Source organism: Balearica regulorum, chromosome 5, assembly GCF_011004875.1.
Source record: "Balearica regulorum gibbericeps isolate bBalReg1 chromosome 5, bBalReg1.pri, whole genome shotgun sequence".
In the NCBI taxonomy this organism is placed as follows: Eukaryota; Metazoa; Chordata; class Aves; order Gruiformes; family Gruidae; genus Balearica; species Balearica regulorum.
The window spans coordinates 746,905-760,344 of record NC_046188.1 but is presented as its reverse complement, the minus strand read 5'-3'; positions in this window follow the sequence as shown (position 1 = coordinate 760,344).

Genomic DNA, 13,440 nt, shown 5'->3' with positions numbered 1-13,440 from the left:
TGCCACGGGAGAGCCCTGCCTTCGCGCCTCTCCTCCCCGCGCCACGGCCGTGTGCTTCCCTCTCGCATCGGGCCGTCCTGGGGCAGCGCTTCTTCCTCCCGAGCGGGCATCGTCCCCAGCGAGCTGCAGAGCGGGGTGCCGCCTTGCTCCCCGTTTCTGACACCGACCCTTTTGCCATGGGAGTTGCCGAGGCCCCGGGACACGGGGACCCGGCGCTGTGCGGCAGGTGGTCTTCATCTCCATCAGCCCCTCTGGCAACCTGGCGCGGGTCTGGAGCGCTGAGAGGGAACATTTAAATTCTTCAAAGATGTAATTATCTTGAAAGCGTGTTTTCTGTTGGACACGAGAGTTTTCTGTTTTCTTTCTCGGGATTGAAACCCGAGTACCTGGCCAGGCAGAGCCACCCTGGCAGTGGAAATTCTTGTTCCTGGAAGTCGGACAAAACAGAGAGAAGGGGAAAGTCATTAAAGCAGTTTGCACATTGCAAAATTAAAGTGTACCTGCTGGTAACAACTGTGTGTGAATTTGGCCAACTGCTTTAGACTAAGCGATAAGCAAATTATACCTGCTTCAGGCTGATGCAAATTCTGCTAGTGGGGGGTAGGCTGTAATGGATTAGCTTACATCCCATTTTGTGTGCATCGTTAGAAGGTCTGAGTTCTCCAGTGCTGATTTCATCTCTCTGCAATGCAGCCTTGAAATCAGGAGAGAAAGATGCTGGGTTTTCTTCAAATGATTCACTCTTCTGTCACGTTTTCTTATCTCTGGTTCTTGCCTGTTTAACACTGGCAATATGCAGCCATAAACAGCAGGTTTATAGCTGCAATCAGATTCTTCCCGCTGGAAAAAAATATTCCAAAACTTCAAGGGTTGAGCTCTGTCCTCCCAGGCATGTCCTTGGCTCAATGATTTCATTGCAAATGGGCATATGGAGCCAGAGCCTGGGCTGGTACATCCAGATTTATGTGAAGCACTACACATCGCTCTCCAATTTCAGCCCGAGCGCCGCAGATCTTGGCACGGAGCGTCCTGAAGCAGAAGGTGGTGGTGAGTGACAGCTTGATGCATTCCCGTCATGGGCTGCTTTTGCACATAGGCTCGATTTGGAGGAAGATTTGTTGGTTAACTCTGGGTATATTGTACCACTCTGCAGACACGCTGTGGTAATTATTTTGGGTATTCAACAGACTTTTTCTTTTTAAAATCATTGAGTAGTACTTTACCTGATTGTCTTCATTGTGAATCCAGCCTTGTCTATATGATAAGATTTCCCACTCAATCAACACGTGCCTCTAACTTGTAATTATCTTTGGAAATGTTTTCATAATGTACAACCCTTAACCTTTTTTATGTGTTGATTTATTGCCTCCAAGTTAAACCTTGATGTTCAATTTCCTGGTGTTGTTATTAACATCTCCTGCTAGAGAAAATAATTTAACTAAAATTTCATGGGAAAATGAATCAAAACATGATGATATTTACATATGGCCTTTTAATCATTTCAAACATAGAATTTTTTTTATTTAAAATTACAGTAATTTTATTTCAATTGTTCTTGGTATTATCCTCAGACATAATTAGGAATATCCACATAATTAACCAACTGGCAGCTCCTTCCATGAGCACTAAATACCTAAGATATAAACAAATCTCAAATGCCATTTCAGATACTAAGTTTTTACAATATTTTAGTAACAAAGAATTTGGATCGGCGTCCTTTGCTTTTTGTTTGGCGTCACGAGCATCTGCAGAGGAGCGGGGCTCCCAAGTGCTGCTTGGCCCGCAGCAGCGTGCGGGGTGCCAGCACACATCCTAACCCCCGGGCTGGGCACTCTCCACTTCTCTTCACGATGTTCCTCTGCGTGAAGAAAGATTTATAACGCATTGAACCCCATCAAGGGAATGTGATTCTGTAGGCTAGCATTTACGCACCTAAAATATGCGACAGGAAAGAGGTATTGGGGGTCTGAAGGCACCACAGGACATTGCTGGCCCTGACCCGTCTCCCCTGGGACCCCCATCCCTGTCCCGAAGGGCATTTTCCTGATCTTATCTGAAAGATCCTTCTCGCAAGTAGGCAACTGTGCTATCAGTGGTATGGAAATTGGATTTTTCTTCCATTCAACTGCCTTCTCAAGCGGCGTTCTTTGCCCATCCGCTCTGCTCCCCGACGAGGTCTATCAGGTCAGGGTCTATCTATCCATTTGTCTGTCTCCTGGGTCTGCTGTGCATTTAGAGTTTGAGTGCTGCTCTGTGTGCAGTCAATGTAAACTCAGCTGGTAAGGCTTCATAAAAACTGAAACATGCTCAGCTCATCCAAATCTCAATCAGCTTTCATCATTGCTGCACCAGCGTGCTAAAATGGAGCCGGCGTAGGGCCCAGTACCTATCAAAGCAGATTTGGATGGATGACCCTCATTTTACCATCTACGAATCTAATAAAAAAAATGCTGTTACACTTTAACACATTATCTGTCATGATAATGAAGTTTTATTTACCATTTCCAAGAACATTTTCACTTTTAGAGATATTATCAGAACAAACAGCTCAGCCAAATCACTGGTGCCCAATGAAAGCTGCCGATCAGCAAAGAAAACTCTCCGGGATGGACAGTGGTCTGCTGGGACACACCGTTCCTCCGGACCCACAGTGCTATGGGTTTGTTGGCTTATTTACTTCCCGGTATGCAGCAGAGCCTGCTGAAGGTTCAGAGAGGTGGTGGAAAGCTGTCCTCGTGCATGTCGTGCATGTCCTCGTCTACACCCCGCGGCTGCTGGGGCCATGCCCTCCCCAGGATGCGTCTCTGACATCCCGATCCCAGCGCCCGGGGCAGGGTCCCCACCGCGTTGGTTCTGGGTGCCACCACAGCATTTCCCTTCCCCAGAGAAAGCTTCTCCTCTCCAAACCTGTCTTCTGGCAGGAGCAGCAGGAGCACACTTGGTAGCCCAGGTAACTGGGGCTGCTGATGTCCAACGGGACTTCTTATGGAGTCTGTACGCTTCCCAGCCAGTCCACTGCTTCCCAGTCCGTCCCATGCCTTCGCTTTCCTGCCATCCTTTTCTGTCTTCTCCTCTTCTCCGCCACCAATTCCCACTCTGTCTCTGCTTAAAACATCTAGTGGTTCGTATGACAAGTTTTCCTTAACTCTGCCTTGTGCCCTTTAGGATGTGCTTTTTCTGTTGCATCTCCCTTCCTCCCCCAGTATTTCTGTACCCTTTTCCCAGTTCCAGCCTCTTACTTAATTTACTCCATCTCATTTTTAAATAGCCCATCATGGTTTGGTTAGGGTGCACCTAACATAACGCACCATCCCCTGGGCAACCTCCAGATGGTAGTGCGACGCAAGTTTATGGTCACAACCGATTTTACCCCTAACGGTTACAGTACTGTTCAACAATTTATCCTAAGACACAATTTACTCTTCTTCTTCCTAGTAATCTGCTGACGCACTGATCCATAAAACTTATTAGAAATATTTATAAAGGTGACAGCCCTGACATGGGGAATTAAATCACAATACAAGAATGTGCCAATTTGGTAGCTTATGAAGTTCGAGTAAAAAAACCCCACAAAAACAGATGAAGAACTGTCACAGCTGAGAAAAACAAGCATATGAGAAAGAATTAGAGCTACAGATTTCCTATACACGATAAAGAAAGAGGATAAATTTGTGTCAGGTGACAGGTAGGCAAGAAGTGAGTGGTAAGCACCATGTTACAACATCTTATACATGAGCAATCCTTACTGCAACAGCTGTTCTTTAGGAAGGGAGAGGTGCTTCTGTTGTAGCACAGAAAATAAATGATGAAGCAGCAAAAACAATGCACCAGAGGCACTACTTTTTTTTTTTTTTTTTTTTTTTTTTTTTTTTGGCATCAGATAGTATAAAGGTTTGGTCACTTGAAAAGATATGCACAGCAAAGCGTCTGTCTCGCATTCATGATCAGTCTGTGCTCTCCTCCCATCCTTAACTGCACAGACCTTCGGCTGTGGTGAACGAGGTTCATTCTGGCGGTGCTGTAGCAGAACAGCATTTACACAGAGATTGTTACCAAAAGAGACATGAGCATGACAGACTTAAAACCAGCAGTGGAAGATTCACAGTGGCCTTCAGCATATCTTTTATCCGGAGTCCTCTACTTTCTTCGGTAGCTGAGACACTCTCTCAGGTTTCCATGATTTTAAACTGTTTTTATTCAGAGTTGTACATACAACAGACCAGAGAGGCCAAAGCACATTATAACTCATGTGAAAATAAAGAATAATGACTGATAACATATTTGGGAGAAAGTGCGTGTTTCCGCTGAGAGGTTCTCCATCAGTTACCCCCACTGTGAGGTACCAGGGAACAAAGATCTCTTTGGTTTAATATGTTGTTTGCTTGTGATGATGCAGATAAAAGGACTGTGAGTACTTCAGAGGTGGAAAAATGATTATCGCAATATCAGGGTGATAAGTATAAGGTGGGGGTATTCTACAATGCATTTTCCTTTTTAAGAAAAAAAATGTAATTAAGTGATTGCATCATACCAGGGCTTGCAGCCCTTTCCGTGCTGTTTAGCACCAGCCCCCCTTCTCTCCTTCCCCCAACAGTGTGGTCATTCAGGGATCAAGTTATTGCCGGCGGTGAGAACCTGAGTTAGCATCCCTTGGGCAGGATGCTCCAAGCAGGCAGCAGTGGCTTTCCCACGGGCGGGGAAGCACAGGGCGAGCTCCTGCTGGCTGGTGCACCTTGTGCTGCGAGGCAGGGCAGGAGATCAGCAGTCAGTGCCACGCTTGTAGGGCCCAGAGGTTTATTTTCTTTAACTCTCTTTTTTTTTGTTGTTTTATTAAATAAAACCACTCTCAGTTCATACCTGGTTTTTAACCCCAAATGGTTTTAGAATGTATAGGCTACTCCTGCACTGCCCTTTCCCTTGCAGAAGAACAGATGTGAACGGGTCTTAAACACAAACAAGATTATGTGTGTGACCGGCTCTGTCTTTGCTTAAAACTGAGACATTTGGTAATTCCAAGAGGCAGTTTCTTATCCAGTGCTTGGCAGTCTAAAAATGGGGAAAAGCTTTTAAGCTGCTTTAGAAGTGTATCATTAACATTTAGGAACATCATCCTTTTTATCCTTATGTGTCTATGGAAAAATAATGCAATGAAATAATTGAAAATGAGAAAATTAAGAAACCTGCAATGGTCTGCTATTTTTTACTGGATTATGGTCTCTGGAGAAGAGTGTCTCTCACTTGAAATCCCATCAGCAGCTGTGGAAGAAAGGTCAGGAGGGCACAAGGATCTGCTTGTGTAAACAGCTCTCCATGTGGCAATGGGAAAGGTGATGAAGAATAAAGTAAACCCACAGGAACGAACCAGAAGTGACATGTCGGACACCAGGAAATTAGGAAATGTCAGGTTTGTAGTTCTCTGTTAGTCCCCTCTCCTTTATACTATTTCTGTGGGTCTGATTCAAAATTTATTTATGTCAGACTTTTAATCAATTTCAATTTTAACAATTACTTGTCATCCTCTATTTTCTCCGTATAACTCCATTTCAGGGGCAGAAATATGCCTCTGACTCCAGGACTCCAAAATGTTAATTCATACTCTGAAATTCTGAAGCATTAACACTATTAAAATGCGCAGGGCCAGGGGTCAACTGGGGGCAAACAGAAGCGATGAAAATTGCAGGGCAGAAGAGCAGAGTTTGCCCGTTTTTAGTCAGCTGAAGAGGTGGTGTTAACAGAAAACACGAGGCCGCCTTAACGACGGAGCCGGCTATTCCAGTGCCTAGAATGAGTCTTACCAACAAGTCGTGTCTTCCTCAGGGTTTCACCATCCTTTTTCCCCCAGTTTCCCAAACTGCTGGTGGTGATGATTGCAGCAAAGGCTTCCCTGCACGCCACGGTATAAACCTGGGGCCAGAGAGATAAAAATGTGGAAGGGGTAAGGAAACACAGGAAAGCAAATCCATGGTAGGAGAGAGCTGGACTGATTTAAGGCTCTTTCTCACCCAGCTCTTTCCCAGCAGCATCATCTCAGGTCGCAGCTGCACCATGTCGGTGCTGCCTTCGAGCACGGGCAGCCAAACGTGGGGTGCTCGAGGTCGTGACAGCTCTTTGTTCAGGTCCATAAAGTGAGAAGATCCCAATCCTTATATTTCTTTTGCTCATTTTCTATTCTTTGCTCATGTTTTGACTCATAGATACGAGTGATACAGTCCCTATTCCCTGTTTGCTCAATTATGTTCAGAGGATGACAGTTGTATCTATCAGAGGGGTTACAATGAAGAAGTTCAGACTTGGAGTCCTCTGGTGTTGGTCCAGGATTTATAGTCTTTCCAAAATGGCAGGGAGTTTTCATCTGGCACCAGGCAATGTCTACCGGCTGTCTGCTAGGATGTAGTTCCTTTGACCCAAGATAGGTGCCTTCTCCAGGCCCAAATTCCCATAGACTTACAGGGAACAAGCTTGCTACCCTGCGAGCAACTGATTCCCACTCTTAATACCCTTGTCCTTCTCTAAATATTAAGGACATCCCCCCCCCTTGCAGTTTTGAGAAGGGTTCAGAAGTAGTTCTGATAGGAAATGATGAGGAACTGTGCAGTCCTAAAAGTGGCCCGGTGACAGGAGGTGTTAGCTCCCTGCATCACAAAAGTGAGGTGATCAGCAGGGCAAGTCCGTTACGCTGTGCAACGGCCATCCCACCCAAACGCCGTACCCAGAAGGGACGTGTTTCTGGGATCCTGGGGAAGGAAGAGCTAACTGCTGCTGGAAAGCCGCAGGATAGACTATCCCTGCAGCATCGTTCCATGCGAGAGCAGCGGGAGGCAGATGAGTGGTTTTATCTCTAACTCTCTTTTTGCCCGTACTGATGGCGATGAATCAGTGCAGAGCAGAGGACCTGACTAGCACTTGCTTTTCTTCAGACACAGGTTAGGAGCCAGACACGCTCTGAGGTGTGTTTGTCCTGGTACTGAGCATTATGGACTGTAATTGTGTAGGCTGTAGTGGTCATTTAGGAAGCCTGGGAAAGCCCAATTAATGTTCTCAAGGGGTTCCTATAAAATGCAGTTGCATCTGTTGGAATTGCAAGGAAATAAATGGGTTGGTTCTGTACCAGAGGAGCTGTCCCCACATCGGCTCTGCTTACACCAGCTGGTACGGATGCAGTTGGTAGCAAATTGTACAGAGGATTTAGGGAGACATTTACAATATCCATCCAGGAATTAAATGTAAGGCTGGTATATGTTTACTGCCAGACTCAACTGCATATTGTGTGTAAGCACAATTAACAGAAATGAAGGGCATCCTCCCAAACTTGCTGATCCATTAACCACTGAATAATAGAAAACATAAAAAGCGAACAAACAAACGGAAAAGCCTAATTCACTTGTGAATAGGGGTTGTTAAAAGGTGACAGTTGGTTCCTCCAGCAGAAAATCGGTCCAATACACCAGTTCTGCTCGTGCTGCTTCACAGATACTGTGTTCCATGTGGTGAAGAGATGCAGCACGGACTTCGGATGTGTTTTGTGTGCTTACTGCTTCAACCCCTTGGAGAAGTACAGATTAAATAATTAGACTGATAGCAAAAGGGAAAAAAGAGAAAGAGAAAAAAAAATCTGGACCAATCTGCAAGTTTTCACTTATACTATTGATTTACACAAAGGTACCATTCTTCGTGAGTTGCTAATTGGGGTCTTTTATCCCCAAACCTCCCATATAAACACTGTACCACATCGCAGTCCGGAGGAGATGCCCAGGGGAAGTTTTTCTGTAACTGCAGTAGCACCATGTGCTCAGCGCCTCCGAAGGTGTGCAGGATGCGGTGCACAGCCGTGCTCTGAGCCCGCTCCTTAGCGTGCAGTGCTGGCCTCAGCTTCTGCCTGCCACCGGCACGTGAGAACAGCAGTGGGTTGCGTGCGCCATACAGACCGCAATACGTGCTTTAAAACCCCCGCAGCCCCAAACTCACCTCGCCTTGTACACCATATTAGTTTTATCTGCAAGATTTTCATTACAGGATGCAGTTACTTGCACTGAAATAGAAAGGTCGTGAATTGAAAGCCACTGGAGGACTTGACACGTGGGCAGTGCTGCAGTTTTCTAAATCACACTCTCTTGCAACGAGAAGCTGTTAAACAGGTCAGGGCCAGCTCACCCAGTCAGCAGCCCCATTACCCCCGCTCACCCCCAGACCTGCCAGGGTCAGCTGTGCCTCTGCAAACAAAAAGGGGGTGGCCAGGAGTCGGGGCTCAAGGTGCTCCTCTGGAGAGCACAGGAGTCTGAAGGCAATTTTAACAGGAAAGAAAAGCAGAGTCTAAGACTGAGAACTCTTCTTCCACACTAATATTCTTGGTTGGGGCTTATGTTTTGTTTTGGTTTTTTTTTTTTATTTTGTTTTTTTTGTTTGGTTGTTTTTTTTAAATAAATAATCTAAATGTACTAAAAGTTGCTTTACAATTTCATGTGATAGAAATGTGGTCGTTGAGGCTAATTTTGGCACTGGAAGAAAGAGTGTAAACCAACTGTGAACACATGTGGTGGTTATAGATGAAGGTTTGTAACTATCAGAGTTTCTGACAGCTGGGTTTCTGGAAAAGTTTTTTACTGGAAACTCATTTGTGCATGAAATTTGATTGTTTCTTGGAATAGTCTCTCTGACAGAGTGAACTGAAATAACTGACCTCAAAGATTCCTAAAGGTTCTGCTTCAGGAGATGTTTCTCAATGTTACAGACGAAGAAGTGGTATGTACACTCCATCCTTTATTAGTCACCAACTGAAAATAAGAAACTGGAAAAGGATAAACAATTTGGAAGGACTCTTTAGTGGTGCAGCAGGGCTCCACTTGGTTCACTTTCATAATTGGGTCTAAAAATTACTCACCCTGTACCTGTGTTTAACAACACTGTCTTCTTCCCCAGAGCTGCAAATAAATAAATATGCAAATCACGCAGATTCACAGACTGGTGGGGGTTGGAAGGGACCTCTGGAGACAATCTCGTCCAACCCCCTGCCAAAGCAGGATCACCCAGAGCAGGTCGCACAGGATGGCGTCCAGGCGGGTTTGGAATCTCTCCAGAGAAGGAGACTCCACAACCTCTCTGGGCAGCCTGTCCCAGGGCTCGGTCACCCTCAGAGGGGAGAAGTTTTTCCTCATGTTCAGATGGAACTTCCCGTGTTCCAGTTTGTGCCCATTGCCCCTTGTCCTGTCGCTGGGCACCACTGAGAAGAGTCTGGCCCCTTCCTCTAGACACCCACCCTTTAGATATTGATAAACATTGATGAGATCCCCTCTCAGGCTTCTCTTCCCCAGGCTAACCAGCCCCAGCTCTCTCAGCCTTTCCTCATACCGGAGATGCTCCAGTCCCCTCCTCATCCTCGCAGCCCTCCACTGGACTCTCCCCAGTAGTTCCCAGTCTGTCTGGAACTGGGGAGCCCAGACCTGGACACAGAACTCCAGATGTGGCCTCACCAGGGCAGAGCAGAGGGGGAGGAGAACCTCCCTTGACCTGCTGGCCACGCTCTTCTCAATGCACCCCAGGACACCATTGGCCTTCTTGGCCACGAGGGCACACTGCTGCTCATGGAGAGCTTGTTGTCCACCAGGACTCCCAGGTCCTTCTCCGCAGCGCTGCTTCCCAGCAGGTCACCCCCAACCTGTCCTGCTGCTGGGGTTGTTCTTCCCTGGGTGCAGGACCCTACACTTGCTCTTACTGAATTTCGTATGGTTCCTCTCTGCCCAACTCTCCAGCCTGTCCATGTCTACTCCCCTCCCAGAGGAACAATGTTCGTCCATGCCATGCTGTGGCTCGCAGTGGTTCACCAGGATCTCAGTGAGCCTCTGAGCACACAGCTGGAGTCTGCACACGTGGCGTGTGGGCTATAGTCTCAGCGTGGATGGACTCATCATCTACAAGGTTTTATCCGTTAAATTAACAGCTGTGAATGGCGAACAGAAATGGGAGAAAGGGAAGATTTGCAATGATTTTATTATCAGCTTCTGACTGGAGCAGTCTTGGTGCCCTTGCGGGTCAGCCTCTGCTGTCCCTGCTGAGGAGGTGAATAAAAGCTCTTTTTCCCGGTACCATCAAGTGGTGTGTCTCTGGGCTGTCCCTGTGACCCCAAACCTTACCTACCCCTGCCCGGGTGCTAAAGTAACCCCTCCCTGCAGAGGTGCACAAGCCACCGCCCCATAACACCTCCCAGGAGTCCTCCAGCTGGCCACCAAGAAAGGAGCAAGAGAAGGAGTTTTGGGGGTTTCATTTAGTATGGTGAGTGTTTTCCGTTTCTATCAATATAGTGCTGACTTAATATTTGGGGGAAAAAAGACATGCAACACTTCATGTGGAAGCTGAAAGTATAGATAATGCTAATGGCAGAAACAACTTTCCCACAAAATACTCTAAGAAGCGATTATGTTGGAAAAAAGTGACAAGAACAAGAAAGACACTCCTGAAAAGGAAAAAGCTCAGTGTTTTAAGTTTTAAAGGACCCAAATGGATGAAAGAAAACTTGAAGGACATAGAGAAGTACAGGATGCAATATAGTCCTAGGGCAAAGGATGTGTTTTAAAGAACAGTGGATGTTTTCCTCCATTGTCAATAATGGAAAAATAATTAAAGAGAAAAACAAGATTCTGAACCAGAGAAAAATCAGTGAGAACAAAAGAGATAATTAAAAAGACATTGGAAGTAGTAATGCCATCAATAAGTAGACTAATACTTGGAAACCACAGTGCAGCACTTGAGAGTCTATAGGTGTTACAAATGCCTGTTTGATAATGCAATGTAGAAAGATGCAGCACCAGCAGCATTGTCTGCAGAACTCAAATTTCTGCAGAACAGAAATCACATTTGCAAGCACATTCTTTTGCACCGGAAAAGAAACAGGCAAGAATGAACTCAACTTCAGCTCACTTTGTAAAATATTCAGAGATTTACTATCAGAGACATGAAAACGGCTGATGATGGGCTGTTATTACTAAGACATATATTTACCAAAGTAAAATTACCTAATAGGCATCTTCATTGAAATCTCCAGTGAATTATGTCCAGTCCGGTTTGATGCTTTAACTACAGCTGATCCAGACAAAAGCTCGCAGGAGAGGAAGGAAGAAGTTGCGTTCTGAGCACTACAGCTTACTGGCACAATATTCCTCAGGAGTTAAATAAGCAAAAACGCCCAAGGACATAAACACTCCTCAAACTCCAAGAAAGGGCTGTCACATTAAGAGGTCTGCTGTGTTAGTGCTCTTATGTTCAGGCACTGTAAGGTGCTGCGGTTCAGGCCCGTTATTGAGTCGACTTGTTGGTGACCTCTCCTGTTGGCAGCCCCCGGTGCTCTAGACCCCCCGGCCCACTCTGGTGGCCTCCAGGCTTGGATTTTCTGCGTTTCAAACCTCATAAGGGTCTATTAAATAAGGGCCAAAATTGAGACTTTCATATGAAACAAGTAACCCCAGCCTAGAGATGCCGCTTATGACATTGATGTCAAATGTCAGGGGGGAACCAGCGAAACGCTGTTTCCTGAGCACGCTGACGTGCAGAATAGCTTTCTGTCTGTATCTTGTGCTCTACAGACATGAAGTACGTCACAGGTTCCACAGCATTTTCCACCGATGGTTGCTTGACATGTTTTTTTAAAACATTTTAATCCAATTACTAGACAATTAGAATTTTAAATTTTGCAATTACTATTAATTTATATCTTAGTCTAGTCATTCTGTCATACACCACTTTTGAAAGAAAGAAAAAGAAAAAAAGCCCTTGTTGACTGCTTCTCTACCTAGCCAATTTGTCTATTAAGAGACTAATAATCTTGATATGTAGACACTTATCACATGTAAAAATCTTATGATTCACAAATTAATGCAGGAATATTAACAAAGAGCATCATGTTTTATCCAGGCTCTTATTGTTTTAGGTGCTGCAGGTTACCTGATTTTTATGATAAAAATCTTTCTAGTCAAAACAAGTGGGTAAAAGTAAATGAAGTTTAAAGCATTATTACATTTTCTATTCATCTTGCATGATGAGTGTTCCAGGAAGAAAATTGAACTATCAGTTCTTTCCAATTTCAGGGAAAGTGGTGTATTGTGTGAGAATATGGTAAACTTGAATAGGAGTTAAATTGACTGTTTACGCCAGCTTTGTGTTCCCACTGAACTGAGAATCCTCTGCTCCATTCCACTGTGAACGTAACTTCTCCCAGCCATGTTTAAAATTATGTACGCATTCCATTTTACAAGTAATCCATATTGAAATTGTATTTCTGAAGAAAAATGAGAACATGAGATACAATTTAACATTGATGCATAATGAAGTAAGACTCTACCGCATCTTTAATGGCTCCTGATTCACTGAGTGCAGATTCAGGAATTACATCGCATTTTCGTCTCAAAGCTACTTGGAAATTGCTTAAATCCAGAAAAGATTTGCCAAGTAACTAGGAAGAAATACGGACCTCTGAATTAACATTATTCCTATTTGACTGTTATAATACAGCTGTGAGTCACATGTTGAACTCTGAGCAACTATTCAATGAGCGCATGTCTAAAAATTCATTTAATCTGAGTCTATTTAAAAAGTTTCTAGGAAATGGACTCCAGGCAATAGATTTCGCATTGGCAAGGAGGTGTATTGCATGACCTAACACATCTTTCTACTTCTAATTCCTCTGGTTCTTTTATATGAAGTAACTCGTCGAAGTGATGCAGTCATTAGAAAAGGAATTGGAACTTGATACGGATTAGAAACTCATGCTGGGTCTGTCCGGGATGGAGCTAATTTTCTTTGTAACAGGTCCTTTTGCACTGCGCCTTAGATTTGTGACCAAAACAATGCTGATAACACTGATCTGTGGGCAAAAGGGAGGAACAGTCGCTGGCATTAGCTAGCTAAGAGGATCAGTGGACGATGAGTAACTGCCAAGTAGTGAGCAATAAGCAAACCGTCACAGCTCCAAGTGTTTAGAGGGTAAGAGCATTATGGTGAAATCATGAGTACTTTGGGACTTTTGGCAAGAAAACTTTGATTACACGAACAGAGGAGTCTCAGGCAACTGCTAGACCAAAAGGTTATGATGAGCCTCTTTATTTATTGGTTAAACCCCCTGATTTACATATTCTGTTTGTATAGAGCACTCTGTCTTTGCAGAGAGAAGATGAATGGGCCACAAAAAAATTCTCTATAGCAGAGACAGGCTTCTGGCAGAAACCTCTGCTCACATGAGAGGCTGCTGGCTTCTCTGTCCTTGCATTGCCCATGGATGTATGCACGCAACACAGTGGAAAGACAAGCCAGACAACTTCTAATCTTATTTGCAGTGATCAGAGAAATCTGGCTGCTCAGGAAAATAAAACCCAGGACCAACCCAGAAGCTGTTTCCTGAGAATGCAGCATAGTGCTACGGTGCTTCGGATTTGCCGTTGCAATGCTGAGACCATG